This window comes from Kogia breviceps, chromosome 15, assembly GCF_026419965.1.
Source record: "Kogia breviceps isolate mKogBre1 chromosome 15, mKogBre1 haplotype 1, whole genome shotgun sequence".
NCBI lineage: Eukaryota > Metazoa > Chordata > Mammalia > Artiodactyla > Physeteridae > Kogia > Kogia breviceps.
In genome coordinates this window covers 26,946,871-26,962,983 of record NC_081324.1, presented here as the reverse complement: position 1 = coordinate 26,962,983, position 16,113 = coordinate 26,946,871, and positions in this window count along the sequence as shown.

Genomic DNA, 16,113 nt, shown 5'->3' with positions numbered 1-16,113 from the left:
TGGAGGGGAGCCGGCGGGGAGACTATCCAAGAATAAGGCATGAAAAATGGAAAGGACTTCAGAGATGTGTCTTATTTATGAGCTAACTGAGCATATAAAATACAGTTGTAAGCAGATAGGGTAGGGGCGTCCCCCAGAGAAAGAGAACCAGGCATGGCTTAACTTGACATAAGAGAGCCATTTTATTTTTTTAAACTTTTATATCAACTTCTTTTTTTTTGCGGGGGCTTGGGGGGGTGGGAGGGGTAACTTAATCAGCATTATACTTTATTCATGTTTTTTAGAGAAGCCATTTTAGGCCTAACCCATTTTGTAATGTAAGCCTGGCCACAGTGCTTGCCTTTGAACAGGTCTCAGTAGTAATGATCTAAGGGAACAAAAGAACAAAGGACTGTTATGAGGCAAGAAAAGTAACAATAGCACAGATAACAAATCAGCTGTAAGGACTCCCAGTTCTGTTACAAAGGTAAAAATTAGCCTGAAGCACTTTCTTCAGCTGTTTTGCAGAAACACCCCCCCAACCCGGGACCCAGCGCTCAACCACCAGATCAACTGGAACCTAAGTGATGATGATGTTGACTTTTTCTGACCCTTCTGACTTCAGTCACCTAAAGCTTGGAATCTGTTTACTTTTGCCCCAATTTAATGTTGAATTCTCCTCAAGCCCCTCATGAACATCCCTTAGCTTAAAACTTCCCCAGTTTTGCTGTTTGGGGAGACACTGCTTTGGGAAAGTTCCCCAGTGTTCTCCTTACTGGCTGCAAGTAATAAATCCTTCTGTCTCCCAATCTCTGGCTTGGTTGTGTCTTTTGGCTCGACACCCACCAAGAGGCAAACCCAGTTTTCCAGTAACACAGTTTCACATATTTTGATCCCAAATCCTCAACAACAACAAAAATTTATCCAGCTACCCAGGGTACTGAACCAAACTTGGGTCTGCTCACCCAACACACAGCAAAGCCAATCTACTGACACCCAGTTGTGGTGAAGGTAGGTACAGTGTTTATTGTAGGACCAAACAAGGAGAACAGGCAGCTCATGCTCAAAAGACCCAAAATCCCCAATGACTTTTAGGGGAGGGGTTTTTTTAATATAAATTTATTTTATTTATTTTGGCTGTGTTGGGTCTTCATTGTTGCACACGGGTTCTCTCTAGTTGTGGCAAGCAGGGCTACTCTTGGTTGCAGTGCACAGGCTTTTCGTTGAGGTGGCTTCTCTTGTTGTGGAGCATGGGCTCTAGGCGTGCAGGCTTCAGTAGTTGTGGCTCACAGGCTCTAGAGCACAGGCTCAGTAGTTGTGGCACACAGGCTTAGTTGCTCCGCAGCATGTGGGATCTTCCCAGACCAGGGCTTGAACCCCTGTCACCTGCACTGGCAGGAAGATTCTTAACCACTGTGCCACCAGGGGAGTCCTAGGGGAGGGTTTTTAAAAACAGTGTGAAGGAGGTACATGATCAGTTCATGCTCTGATTGGTTGATGATGAGGTATCAAGGTGATGTTGTTTCAGGCATCTTAATTATCAGTTTTCTGGTTCCAGCTGGTCTGGGGTCTCTGTGCTGGTGGTCAGCATGCAGTCACCATCTTCCATCTGGTGGGGGTTTTAGTGTCTGTAAAACAACTCAAGGATATGGCCCAACTCAAGGATATGGCCTCAGCCTTGTCTTGCAAGACTGCTTTCCTTCGTTTTTACAGTTTTTCACTTCTCTGATTAAATTTGCTCTTTGAAACTCAGGGAAGGCTTAGGAGGCTAAAGTTTTTCTGCAAACAAGGGCAGGAGACACTGGGGAAGGGGGGAAGGAGGAGGTTCTGTTCCCAGGAAAACCCCACTGGGTCCTCCTCTATTTCACTCAGAATGTACCTGCATTTTGTATACCCTGGTATGTGTGTGCATATAAATGTATATAAGATTATCATGGGTAAGACTTGGCAAATATGAACAATGTCTTTATACCACCATTACTATCCATAACTTTTGCTGGTATTTTTCCCAGTCTGAAATACTCTCTCTGGCCTCTACCAGTTCAAATCCTTTTTGGCCTTCGAAGTTCTTCATGTGCCAGTCACTACTTAGCAAAACAGAATTGGCCCTACCTCCACTTCCCATGGTTTACAGCTTAGCCGAGATGCAGACACAATAAATATCACAGCCTATGGGGAAAAGGAGGCATACTTTATAAACTGAAATTGTTAGATCTTAGCACAATAGTGTAAATAGTTAGGTTTATTGTTCAGTTTGGGCAAAAGAAGAAATTTAAATATATTAAATTTAATACTGTAGTTTAAAACATTTGATGGAATTTAAGTTGTAAATGGAATCGATTGTTTAAGGAGGTTTGGTCTATTGAATTTGAGTTGACCAAATGTTAAACATCCCCCTCGAAAGTGGTTATTTAAATTTATAAATAGAATGTTGAGATTTATAAAGATAACTTGAAGACTTAAGAAAAACAATTTAAAAATGTGTATGACTTTAATAAATTGCAGATTAATTTTAAAATAATTAATTCAAAAGATTAATTTCAAAAAAACAAAGTAATGACAGATGTCTTTTCTATACATAAATTCTATCTGCAGAAACTCTAAAAATATTCACAGTGTCAGCAAGCAGGGTTAGTCACTGGCTAATTAGCAGTGAAGGGTTTGCTACTACTGAGCCCTGGGCAGTAATAGTCAGCATTTCCTGAGCCCTCACTATCAGCCAAAAACTGTTCTGAGTACTTTTCACATAATGACTAATTTGATTCTCTTAACAACCCTACAAGGTCAATAATTTCGTTGTTCTCATATTACAGACCAGGACAAAGACTCAGAGAGGTTGAATTATTTGCCTAAGCTCACACAGACAATAAATGGTGGAGCTAGGATTTGAACCAATGCAGTTGTACAGTTTAAATGGACTTTTAAGATAGAAAGCCCATGCATACTTTCTCCATGTTTACAATACTTTACACTCATACACTGGGGCCAAGATGAATATCGGAAATATTTCATTTAAAAGTTACTGGATTGGGACTTCCCTGGTGGTCCAATGTTAAGAATCCACCTTCGAATGCAGGGGACATGAGTTCGATCCCTGGTTAGGGCACTAAGATCCCATATGCTGCAGGGCAACTAAGCCCATGCGCTCTAGAGCCTGCATGCCACAACTACTGAGTCCATGCACTCTGGACCCTGCACACCACACCACAACTAGAGAGAAGCCCACACGCCCTAACGAACGTTCCTGCATGCTGCAACTAAGACCTGACGCAGCTAAATAAATAAATATTTTTTAAAAGTTACTGGATTATTCATAAAAATGACAGTGCCGACTTTTGCGGATTTGGTTTACATAATTTTTCTTTCCTTCAAACATTTCTATGATACTTTTATAATATTCTTAAGTGTGTCTGCAAATGACATAGAAGTACACATGATAAAAAGTTAAAACTCCTCTCCCTAGGGTTAGCCATTGTTAACAGTTCAGTGTGCACCCTTTCAGACTCTTCCTACCCATGTACAAGTATCACACTCTTACATACTCAGTGCCTATGTATAGATTGCCTGTGTCCTTCTTTTTTTAATTATTTATTTATTTATTTTGCTGCGTTGGGTCTTCATTGCTGCACGCGGGCTTTGTCTTATTACAGCGAGCGGGGGCTACTTTTCGTTGCAGTGCACAGGCTTCTCATTGCAGTGGCTTTTCTTGTTGCAGAGCATGGGCTCTAGGCATGCAGGCTTCAGTAGTTGTGGTGCGTGGGCTCAGTAGTTGGGGTACACAGGCTTCGTTGTTCTGCATTATGTGGGATCTTCCCGGACCACGGCTCGAACCTGGGTGCCCTGCATTGGCAGGCGGATTCTTAACCATTGCGCCACCAGGGAAGTCCCTGCCTGTGTCTTTTAAATTCGTAAAATCTTGGAGATAGTTCCTTGTAAAGACAGATAGCTCTAACTTCATTTTTCCCTTAATTAATTAAATATTCCATAACTTTATTTAAACAGACTTCTGAGGCCAATAAATTTTTTTCCAATTTTTCACTGTTTGAAAACAATGCTTACAAGTGACCATACTTACATATTTTTGTGCATCAGTACGTCTATAAGATGGATGCCTAGATGAGAAATTGCTGATCAGAAAGACATTCTCATTTAAAATTTTAATAAATATTTACCAAATTTCCCTCCAATGGGTTAATTTTCACTGCAACTTTAAGAATTTAAAATAATTTTTAATCTCCTAAGAAAAATCAAAATCAATTAAAAACAAGAACCAAGCATTCATAAAAGGAGTATAATTTACGTATTATATTATGGCATTCCAAAATTTAATATGACTGTCATTCCTAAATCAGCCAGAATCTAGAACAGTGTTTGCCATAACAGGGATGAAAACCCCTTGGGTAAACCTTTCTTAAACTGCCTCACAAAATTAGATTCCAGAGTCTCTGTTGCCATCTGGTGGCAATTCTCCATTGGTGAACCCTCCTCTGACAAGATTTCAGAGAAGTGGTTCTTTCTAAAACAATTACTTCCTATTTGTCACTCTTACAAGACATTAATTATTTCATCATTCATGATTACTAAATGCATTTTTAATTATAAATAAATCATGTTGGACTTCCCTGGTGGCTCAGTGGAGAAGAATCCGCCTGCCAATGCAGGGGACATAATGCAGGGGACATGGGTTCGATCCCTGGTCCGGGAAGAGCCCACATGCCGCGGAGCAACTAAGCCCATGCACAGCAACTACTGAGCCTGCGCTCTAGAGCCAGCGAGGCACAACCACGGAAGCCCGTGCGCCTAGAGCCCGTGCTCCACAGCAAGAGAAGCCACCGCAATGAGAAGCCCGCTCACTGCAACAAAGAGTAGCCCCTGCTCGCCACAGCTAAAGGCTGCGCAGCAACGAAGACCCAACACAGCCAAAAATAAATAAAAATTTTAAAAATTAAATAATTAAAAATAAATTAAAGAAATAAATGAATCATGTTACTTCTAAATTATTTCAGTTTTTTGAGACAATTAGCTGGCAGTGCAAATAAATACCAAAACTATCCAGCCACATTTTTTTTAAAAGACTCTTGTATAGATGAGATCTCTTCTGTTAACAGACTTTTGCTTCCACAGGAAGCAAAACATATAAAACATCTTTTTTTCTATTATTTACCCTCTCATAATCTTCCTCACTAAAAAAAAAAAAAAAAAAAAAAAAAGTTTAAATAAGTCATAGGAACAGTTACTTGCACCCCCAAAGTATTAGACACTGCAGGTGTCTCACTCAAATCCCCTTGGCACTTAACATTTCTGAGTATGCGGACCCAGATTCCAACTTGCCGCCAGCCGCGGCGGGTCCTCAAAGTACAGCAACAACGGAAAGCACCAAGGTATGGGATCAGAAGGGCACAAGCAACTGATGGTTGCAAGGCAAATTTAATAACAAAGCATAGCCATATATATATCCCTAAAGCAGGGACTTTGCATAGTCATTGTAAAGCAGGAACTTTGCATAGACATTGTAAAGCAGGAACTTTGCATACACATTGTTCTATAGAACTAGTCTTTCATCTTAGGCTTAGTCGCCACCTTATCTGCATCAGCGGGTCTATCGCTTGTTCCACAAAGGCACCAATTTCCCCTCCAGGGTTGCTTTTCCTAGCTTTAGGGAACAACCAGGGACTCTCATTATCTGAGCAGGTCCCTGGAGCGATTTGGCCAAAGGCCATCTCCTTTTTTACGTTCATACCATAAAGTCCAGGATGCATACCAAGGAGAGTACAATCAGGCCCTGAGGCTTATGAGGGTCTTAATGGCGCCTTCCTCAGAGGGCAATGCTCACCACACCAACTACTATCACCTCTTTGACTCAGACATCCCTTTAGCCACATGTATGACAGGCTGAAAGTACCAAGGAAATAACATATTTTCCTAAACTAAAAGCAACCCTCAACCAGGAACAGATATATAAATTGGCATATAAATACAGTTACAGATTGAATTGTATCCCCCCAAATTCACATGCTGAAGTCCTAAGGCCCAGTAATTCAGAATGTGACTCTATTTGGAGATAGGATCTTTACAGAGGTAATTAAGTTAAAATGAGGTCATAAGGGTGGGCCCTCACCCCATATGACTGATGTCCTTATAAAATGGGGGTATTTGGACACAGAGACACACATCTACAAGACAAGGAGAGAGGCCTAGAACACCTCCTTCCTTCACAGCCCTCAGGAGGAATCAACCAGGCTGGCACCTTGACTCTTGCCTTCTGGCCTCCATAGCTGTGAGACAATACATTTTTGTTATTTTAGCCATGCAGTTTGTGGTACTTTATTAGAGCGATTTCAGCAAACTCATACAAAAACCCAGCTCCCTCACCTCTCGGGTGGAATAACTCTGAGACACATGTTCGGTGCTATTTTCTAGAGTACCCAGTGGGTTTCAGCTCGTTTCCCACTATGGCAACTGGCTTGATAACACACTCTTTATTCTCTTGCTTTTTTCCTTCTCTTCACACTTCCTTCTCTTGCCTTTTTCACTTCCCATTTTACTGGTGTGTTTCCTGGGTTCACCTCCTGCATAAACTACTTGATCTGAAATCCCTGTCTCTGGCCTCCTTCTGGGGAAACCCAAACTACGACAGTATCAGAAAGGTTCAGATGTCAGCATGGGATTTTAGAATTAGAGCCCTTCCCAGACAGATGGCAACAAGGATCTCACCACTTGTGGAAGTAGAATGGTGATAACCTCTGAGCTGAAGCATCACAATTATTGGAGGCCTTATCTGTGGTGAATTAGGATGAATTAAGTTAAATTTGAGAGATATGGGGTCAAAGTAGTTACAAGGGCCATAGAGTTGGTTGGTTGTTATGACTGCTATTGGCACGCTGAGAAAAATTATAAACTCAGGTCAGTAGGGACTAATAAGAAAGCCAACAGGCCTCTATGGTAGCATTTCAAGAGATACATTTTGTCAAATTATAAAGGAAACATGAACAAAAGACAATGTTACTACTAAACTATTTTAGATTTCTTCAGACCCCCTAAGTCAGGCAAGCACATCAGCAATCCATCATACAATGGAACTGGTACATTCTGGAAAAAATGGGGCAAAGCCAGAGAGCCAAATACATCACACAAAAAGGCAATGCAGACATCTCCATCACCTCCCTCATTGCACCTATGCCTCTCCTTCAGCTCAGATGTGTGGCCTCAGAGGAAGTTTCCTTCAACCCACTTGGCGGAGAAGAGCAAAAAAATTCAGATCTGATTCAAAAATAGGTCATCTCTATATGTTAATTTTTGTTAGTCTTTATGTAGATTGCTGCCACACTACCGCCCCACTCAGAAGTGACTGTGAAAACCAATGGTGAAGAAAAATACTCCCAGTGGATAGCACATCAAGTAAAACAGCTGGTCATCAAGGGAGCTGTAGCCCAAGGTAAGTATATTCATAGACTCCTGGGCAGTGGTGCATGACTTGACTAGTTGATCAGGGAACAAGATTAGAAGACTGAAGATAAAGGAATGGGCAACAAAATGTGTAAATGTACATGTCTTACATCAGTGCCTGCAAGAGAGTGCCCATCAAAGAGGAGATGCAGAGCAACCAGGTGGCTCGGATGACACGTCCGGTGCCTTCCAGCCAGCCTCTGTCCTAGGCCACCCAGTGCTTACTCTATGGACTCATGAACAGAGTAGCCATGGTGGCCGGGATGGAGACTCTGCAGGGGCCCCCACAGCTCGGTGTCTGACCAGTTATCCCCAGAGGCTGAAGCTGGGCCCTAAATATGCTATCATCCCCCAAGGAGATCAACCGGCCCGTTGGTGGCAAGCTGATTCCACTGAACTCCTTCCACTCTGGAAGGAGCAGAGATTCATCTCTAGTGGGATTGATTCCAAGAAGAGACTCTCCTTTTTTTTTTGCCAGCAGTGCCTTGGCCAGTAACATCATCCCAGGGCTAACAGTATCTGAGTACCATTATGAAATTCCACATAACATCACCTTGGACCAGTGTTTATCAAATCACTTTTCATTACCACTCCCCTAAGGAGCCTTTTGAAACATTTTTTTTCCTGATTGCCACTCCCGTGAAGTTTTAATACCACAAATATACTGTATTTCTGTTTATGTGCTTTACATATAGCTGTGCTTTATACGTAAGAAGAATAACATTTGTTTTGCCCACCAAGAACCAATTTTCACCTGCTTGGGAGCAATACTGCCCCTGTTGAGAAGGCATGCCTTACACTAAGAGCTTCACTTTACAGTGAAGGTGGTGCAACAGTGGGCAAATGTCCATGTGGTCCACTTTGCCTACTATACACCACATCACCTAGAAGCTGCAGTCCTGATAGAATGTCAGAATGGCATTTTAAAGGTGTGGCAGCTTGAAGATAACTTGCAGCGTTGGGGTGCTGGCCTTAAAAATGAGGTAAGGGATGTATTTTTGTTTTTATTTTATTAAAGTATAGTTGATTTACAATGTTGTGTTTAATTTCTGTTGTACAGCAAAGTGACTCAGTTATACATATATATATATTATTTTTCATAATGGTTTACTACAGGATATTGAATAGAGTTCCCTGTCTTATACAGTAGAACCATGTTGCTTATTCATCCTATATATAATTGTTTACATCTGCTAATCCCAAACTCCCAATCCTTCCCTCCCCAATACGCCCCTCCCTGCTTGGCAACCAAAAGTCTGTTCTCTATATCTGTGAGTCTGTTTTTGTTTTGTAGATATGTTCATTTGTGTCATATCTTAGATTCCACATATAAGTGCTTCCACATATGGTATTTGTCTTTCTCTTTCTGACTTACTTTGCTTAGTATGATAATCTCTAGGTCCATCCATGTTGCTGCAGATGGCATTATTTCATTCTCTTTAACGGCTGAGTAATATTCCATTGTGTGTGTGTGTGTGTGTGTGTGTGTGTGTGTGTGTATTTATATATATATATATATATATCACATTTTCTTTATCTGTTCATCTGCTGATGGACATTTAAGTTGTTTCTATGTCTTGGCTATAGCAAATATTGTTCCTATAAATATATGGGTGCATGTATCCTTTTGAATTATAGTTTTGTCTCTGTATGTGACCAGGAGTAGAATTGCTGGATCATATGGCAACTCTATTTTTAGCTTTTTGAGGAACCTCCTTATTGTTTTCCATAGTGGCTGCACAAATTTACATTCCTACCAACAGTGTAGGAGGGTTCCTTTTTCTCCACACCCTCTCCAGCGTTTATTATTTGTTGACTTTTTAAAAATTGGGGTATAGTTGTTTTACAATGTTGTGTTAGTTTCTACTGGTGAAGTAGAGTTCCCTGTGCTATACAGTAAGTTCTCATTAGTTATCTATTTTATATATATTTGGGTATACATGTCGATCCCAATCTCCCAATTCATCCCACCCCCCCTTTCCCCCCTTGGTGTCCATATGTTTGTTCTCTACATCTGTGTCTCTATTTCTGCCTTGCAAACTGGTTCATCTGTACCATTTTTCTAGATTCCACATATATGCGTTAATATACAATATTTGTTTTCCTCTTTATGACTTACTTCACTCTGTATGACAGTATTATTATTTGTAGACTTTTCTTCTTTTTTTGCTGTGAGTTTGTCATATATGGCCTTTATTATGTTGAGGTATGTTCCCTCTATGCCCACTTTTTGGAGAGTTTTTATCATAAATGGGTGTTGAATTTTGTCAAAAGCTTTTTCTGCATCTATTGAGATGATCATATGGGTTTTTTAAATTCTTCAATTTGTTAATATGGTGTATCACATTGATTGATTTGAGTATATTGAATGATCCTTGCATCCCTGGGATAAATCCCACTTGATCATGGTGTATGATCCTTTTAATGTGTTGTTGGATTCTGTTTGCTAGTATTTTGTTGAGGATTTTTGCATCTATATTCATCAGTGGTATTGGTTTGTAATTTCCTTTTTCTGCAGTATCTTTGTCTGGTTTTGGTATCAGGATGATGGCAGCCTCATAGAGTGAGTTTGGGAGTGTTCCTTCCTCTACAATTTTTTGGAAGAGTTTGAGAAGGATGGGTGTTAGCTCTTCTCTAAATGTTTGAGAGAATTCACCTGTGAAGCCATGTGGTCCTGGACTTTTGTTTGTTGGAAGATTTTCAATCACAGTTTCAATTTCATTACTTGTGATTGGTCTGTTCATATTTTCTTTTACTTCCTGGTTCAGTCTTGGAAGGTTATATGTTTCTAAGAATTTGTCCATTTCTTCCAGGTTGTCCATTTTATTGGCATAGAGTTGCTTGTAGTAGTCTCTTAGGATGCTTTGTATTTTGGCAGTGTCTGTTGTAACTTGTCCTTTTTCATTTCTAATTGTAATTTTTTTTTTTCCCCGGTACGTGGGCCTCTCACTGTTGTGGCCTCTCCCATTGCAGAAAACAGGCTCTGGACACGCAGGCTCAGCGGCCATGGCTCACGGGCCCAGCCACTCCGCGGCACGTGGGATCTTCCCGGACTGGGGCACGAACCCGTGTCCCCTGCATCGGCAGGCGGACTCTCAACCACTGCGCCACCAGGGAAGCCCTCTAATTGTATTGTTTTGAGTTCTCTTCCTCTTTTTCTTGATGAGTCTGGCTGAAGGTTTATCAATTTTTTTTATCTTCTCAAAGAACCGGCTTTTAGTTTTATTAATCTTTGCTATTGTTTTCTTTGTTTTTGTTTCATTTATTTCTGCTCTGCTCTTTATGATTTCTTTCTTTCTACGAACTTTGGGTTTCGCTTGTTCTTCTTTCTCTAGTTCCTTTATGTGTAAGGTTAGATTGTTTATTTGAGATTTTTCTTGTTTCTTGAGGTAGGATTTTATTGCTACAAACTTCCCACTTAGAACTGCTTTTGCTGCATCCCGTAGGTTTTGGATCATCGTGATTTCATTGTCATTTGTCTCTAAGTATTTTTTGATTTCCTTTGTTTTCTTCAGTGATTTCTTGGTTATTTAGTAATGTATTGTTTAGCCTCCATGTATTTGTGTTTTTTTACATTTTTTTCCCTGTAATTTATTTCTGATCTTATAACGTTGTGGTTGGAAAAGATGCTTGATATGATTTCAATTTTCTTAAATTTACTGAGGCTTGATTTGTGACCCAAGATGTGATCTATCCTGGAGAATGTGCTGGTTTTGGATGGAATGTTCCATAAATATCAATTAAATCTATCTGGTCTATTGTGTCATTTGAAGCTTGTGTTTCCTTATTAATTTTCTGTCTGGATGATCTGTCCATTTGTGTAAGTGAAGTGTTAAAGTCTCCCGCTATTTTTGTGTTAACTGTCGATTTCCTCTTGTATAGCTGTTAGCATTTGCCTTATGTATTGAGGTGCTCCTATTTTGGGTGCATATATATTTATAATTGTTATATCTTCTTCTTGGATTGATCCCTTGATCATTATGTAGTGTCCATCCTTGTCTTTTGTAACATTCTTTATTTTAAAGTCTATTTTATCTGATGTAAGTATTGCTACTCTAGCTTTCTTTGGATTTCCATTTGCATGGAATATCTTTTTCCATCCCCTCACTTTCAGTCTGTATGTGTCCCTAGGTCTGAAGTGGGTCTCTTGTAGACAGCATGTATATGGGTCTTGTTTCTGTATTTTCAGCAAGACTGTGTCTTTTGGTTGGAGCATTTAATCCATTCACATTTAAGGTAATTATCATATGTATGTTCCTATGACCATTTTCTTAATTGTTTTGGGTTTGTTTTTGTAGGTCCTTTTATTCTCTTGTGTTTCCCACTCAGAGAAATTCCTTTAGCCTTTGTTGTAGAGTTGGTTTGGTGGTGCTGAATTCTCTTAGCTTTTGCTTGTCTGTAAAGCTTTTGATTTCTCTGTCATCTGAATGATATTCTTGCCAGGTAGAGTAATCTTGGTTGTAGTTTCTTCCCTTTCATCACTTTAAATATATCATGCCACTCCCTTCTGGCTTGTAGAGTTTCTGCTGAGAAATCAGCTGTTAATCTTTTGGGAGTTCCCTTGTATGTTATTTGTCATTTTTCCCTTGTTGCTTTCAATAATTTTTCTTTGTCTTTAATTTTTGCCAATTTGATTAATATGTGTCTCGGCATGTTTCTCCTTGGGTTTATCCTTTATAGGACTCTCTGCGCTTCCTGGACTTGGGTGGTTATTTCCTCTCCCATGTTAGGAACGTTTTTGACTATAATCTCTTCAAATATTTTCTCAGGTCCTTTCTCGCTCTCTTCTCCTTCTGGGACCCCTATAATGCGAATGTTAGTGCATTTAATGTTGTCCCAGAAGTCTCTTAGGCTGTCTTCATTTCTTTTCATTCTTTTTTCTTTATTCTGTTCCACAGCAATGAATTCCACCATTCTGTCTTCCAGGTCACTTATCCGTTCTTCTGCCTCAGTTATTCTGCTATTGGTTCCTTCCAGTGTACTCTTCATTTCAGTTATTATATTTTTCATCTCTGTTTGTTCATTAATTCTTCTAGGTGTTTGTTAAATATTTTTTGCATCTTCTCAATCTTTGCCTCCATTCTTTTTCTGAGGTCCTGGATCATCTTCACTATTATTATTCTGAATTCTTTTTCTGGAAGGTTGCCTATCTCCACTTCATTTAGTTGTTTTTCTGGGGTTTTATCTTGTTCCTTCAACTGGTACATAGTCCTCTGCGTTTTCATTTTGTCTATCTTTCTGTGAATGTGGTTTTCATTTCACAGGCAGCAGGACTGTAGTTCTTCTTGCTTCTGCTATCTGCCCTCTACTTGTAGACTTTTTTTTGTGTGTGGTACACAGGCCTCTCACTGTTGTGGCCTCTCCTGTTGCGGAGCACAGGCTCTGGACACGCAGGCTCAGCAGTCATGGCTCACGGGCCCAGCCGCTCCGCGGCATGTGGGATCTTACCGGACCGGGGCACGAACCTGTGTCCCCTGCATCGGCAGGCGGACTCTCAACCACCGTGCCACCAGGGAAGCCCATACTTGTAGACTTTTTAACGATGGCCATTCTAACTGGTTTGAGGTAGTACCTCATTGTTGTTTTGGTTTGTTTTTCTCTAATAATTAGCAATGATGAGTGTCTTTTCGGGTGCCTATTGGCCATCTGTATATCTTCTTTGGATAAATGTTTATTTAGGTCTTCTGCCCATTTTTTGATTGGGTTGTTTTTCTTTTTGTTATTGAATTGTAGGAGTTGTTTCTGTGTTTTGGAAATTAAGGCCTTGTCAGTCGCATCATTTGCAAATATTTTCTCCTAGTCTGTAGGTTGTCCCTTTGTTTTGTTTATTGTTTCCTTTGTTGTGCAAAAGCTCATAAGTTTGATTAGGTCTCATTTGTTTATTTTTACATTTATTTTTATTGTGAGGTATGGTTTTATATGGTGCTTATATTGTCACAATATGGTACTACACGTTCTGACTCCAAAAGGTAGAAAACACAGGCCTGGGAACCAAGAGGTAAGACTGGCCTCTGTCACCATAGCTTACACTGACCTACTTGGGGAATCTGTGTCCCCATCCAGTCAACATTATGCTCTGCTGGACTAGAACACCTGGCTCTAGGTGGTTGGCAGGGGATACATCTATCAATGGTCATAAAAAGCATTCCACCAAAACTACGGCTGATACCTGATCATTTGGGGGTCCTCATGCCAGTAGACCAGCAAGCAAGGAAAGGAGTAACTATCTCGGCAGGTGAAGGTGATTACCATGAGGAAAGGTGGGCAAGGAAGAATGTATCTGGAACTCAGCAGTTTCAATGAGATGCCTCTTGGTGTTGTCATGCCTGGTAATAAACATAAATTGCCAATTTCAGCAGAGTCTGACAAGAGCCTGTTAACCAGGGGCTAAGACCCCTTAGGGATGAGGGTCTGGGTTACCCCACCAGTCAAGCAACCTAGACAAGCAGAAGACTAGCCAATTGTAAAGGGACCATAGAATATGTGTGTATTAGTTTGATGAGGCTGCCATAGCAAAATACCACAGACTGAGTGGCTTAAACAATAGAAATTAATTTTCCTGCAGTTGTGGAGGCTGGAAGTCCAAGATGACAGTGCAGGCAGAATTGGTTTCCTCTGAGGCCTCTCTCTTTGGGTTGCAGATGTTCACCCTCTTGCTGCCTCTTCACACGGTTGTCCCTTTGTGCACACTCACTCCTGGTGTCTCTTCTTTTCCTACAAGGACACCAATCACACTGGATCAGAGTCCCACCTCAATGGACTTACTTCAGCTTAATCACCTCTTTAAAGGCCCTATCTTCACAACGGTCACTGCGGTGCTGAGGGCTAGGACTTGAACATATGAATTTGGGGGAATACAACTCACTCCATAACAGCATGGCAGAGTAAGGAGATGATGAGTATCAGTTATAGACTCAGGACCATCTGTAGCAGCAGGGACTAGAGCTCGTCCTACTAAACTTCCTGGGGTGTGTGTGTGTGTGTGTGTGTGTGTGTGTGTGTGTGTGTGTCTTTTGGAAACTGGGACAAGTGGTTACAGGATGCAGTAAAGTGCATGTGGGCATGGGTGGACCTGAGCCGTGCAGGGGTCAGCACTGCCAGTACCCCATCCACTTCCCCTCAGTACCTATCACTTCCTCACATGCCAGCCCAAGTTCCAACTGCCAGGAACCACGTGAGGACTCTCGGCCTGCTGGAACGCACTCTGCTGGTGTTCATGGCAAGACAGAAATGCCAGGGAACCAACATCTCCTAGGAGCAGCCCTCTACCTGTGACTGGTGGGAGTTGGTGAATGACTATCCCAGCTCCCTCCCCTCAGGTGAGCTATTTCTGAGGTGTGGGTCCCACACTGTCGCCCAAGAGTCCCAGCGGCTGAAGTTCATTGCCCACAGTGGTAACTTGCTTGATAACGAACATTTTTTTTTGCTTTCCTTCCCTTCGCTGTCTTACTTCCCCACTTCCATACTGGTGCATTCTGGGATCACCCCCCAGAAAAAGTACCTGCATTCAAACCTTTATCCCAGAGTCTGCTTCTGCTAGAACCCAAATTAAGGTGCTGACAGTCTGCAGAATAGCTCATACTTACTAAATTCATCATGCAAACTTATTTGACTGGCTTCCCTTTACACTCCTACTTCTCTCTCAACTGGTTGTTTCTCTAGCTACGTTATCTTCTTCTGGCCACTAGTTCTTTCATATTTACTACTATGTGTCAAGTTCTGGGGATGTAGCAGGAAAAATGATAAGAGGGATACTGCTCTCATGGAGATTACAGTCTACGAGGGAAGCCAGACTTTGAACAATTAATTTCAAGAGTGAATCCTGTAATAACAAGGAAAATGTGAGAGTGGGGAAGGAGACAGCAGTGGGATCCCACGAAGCCTGGAGGCAGAGAACATGCTTCCCCGAGGAAGGGACCCTGCATCTGGCACCTGAAGGGTTAGTAGGAAGTGGCTTGGTGCCAGTCTCCTCCTGGCTTCCCTGACCATCAGTTTGTCCTTCTATGGTGGTCTAATGATAGCAAATGTGACAAGGGGTCAAATAGAGCTTGGAAGAGAGATACAATTAACACAAAAATGCAAAATAATTCCCAAATCACCAAGAATCTTTATTTTACTTCATGTTGAACTGGAAGAGCAATAAAATAAAAATATTTTCCATTCTTAAGACATTTTTACATCAGTTACACTGACCAGTAGAGAGAAAATTGAAATCTCTATGGAATTGCTAACGATAAATAAAATACTTAAAAATAGAATGTTCTGAGTTCAAAGGAAAATTTCCTGAGCCTGTTCAATCTGGAGAAGTCAAGGGCCCTTTGCAAACTTCAGTTTTTCAAAAGGCTATCCAACTGATGCAAGCTTCTGGTCATGACAAGAAGCTGCCACTTTCAGCAGCACCTTATATGAAAAGGGGAAATAATCGATCTTCCTTCAATCACTTTGTCCATAGTTCTGGGAAAGCTATGCACAGAGCAGAAAAGGAAGGCATCTGCTCTTTGTGGTATCAGAATTTCACAACATCCCAAATAAATGCCAGTGCTATTTTAACTTGTCATTAACTAAAATGTACCATTTGCTCAGTGTGCGAATATTAGACCAATATCCCTGCTGTTTGTGGGTGACCAAAGGAAGACCCAAATATTTGTGAAAGGGTAAGATTGACACTTTAAAAATTCCAGGATCTAG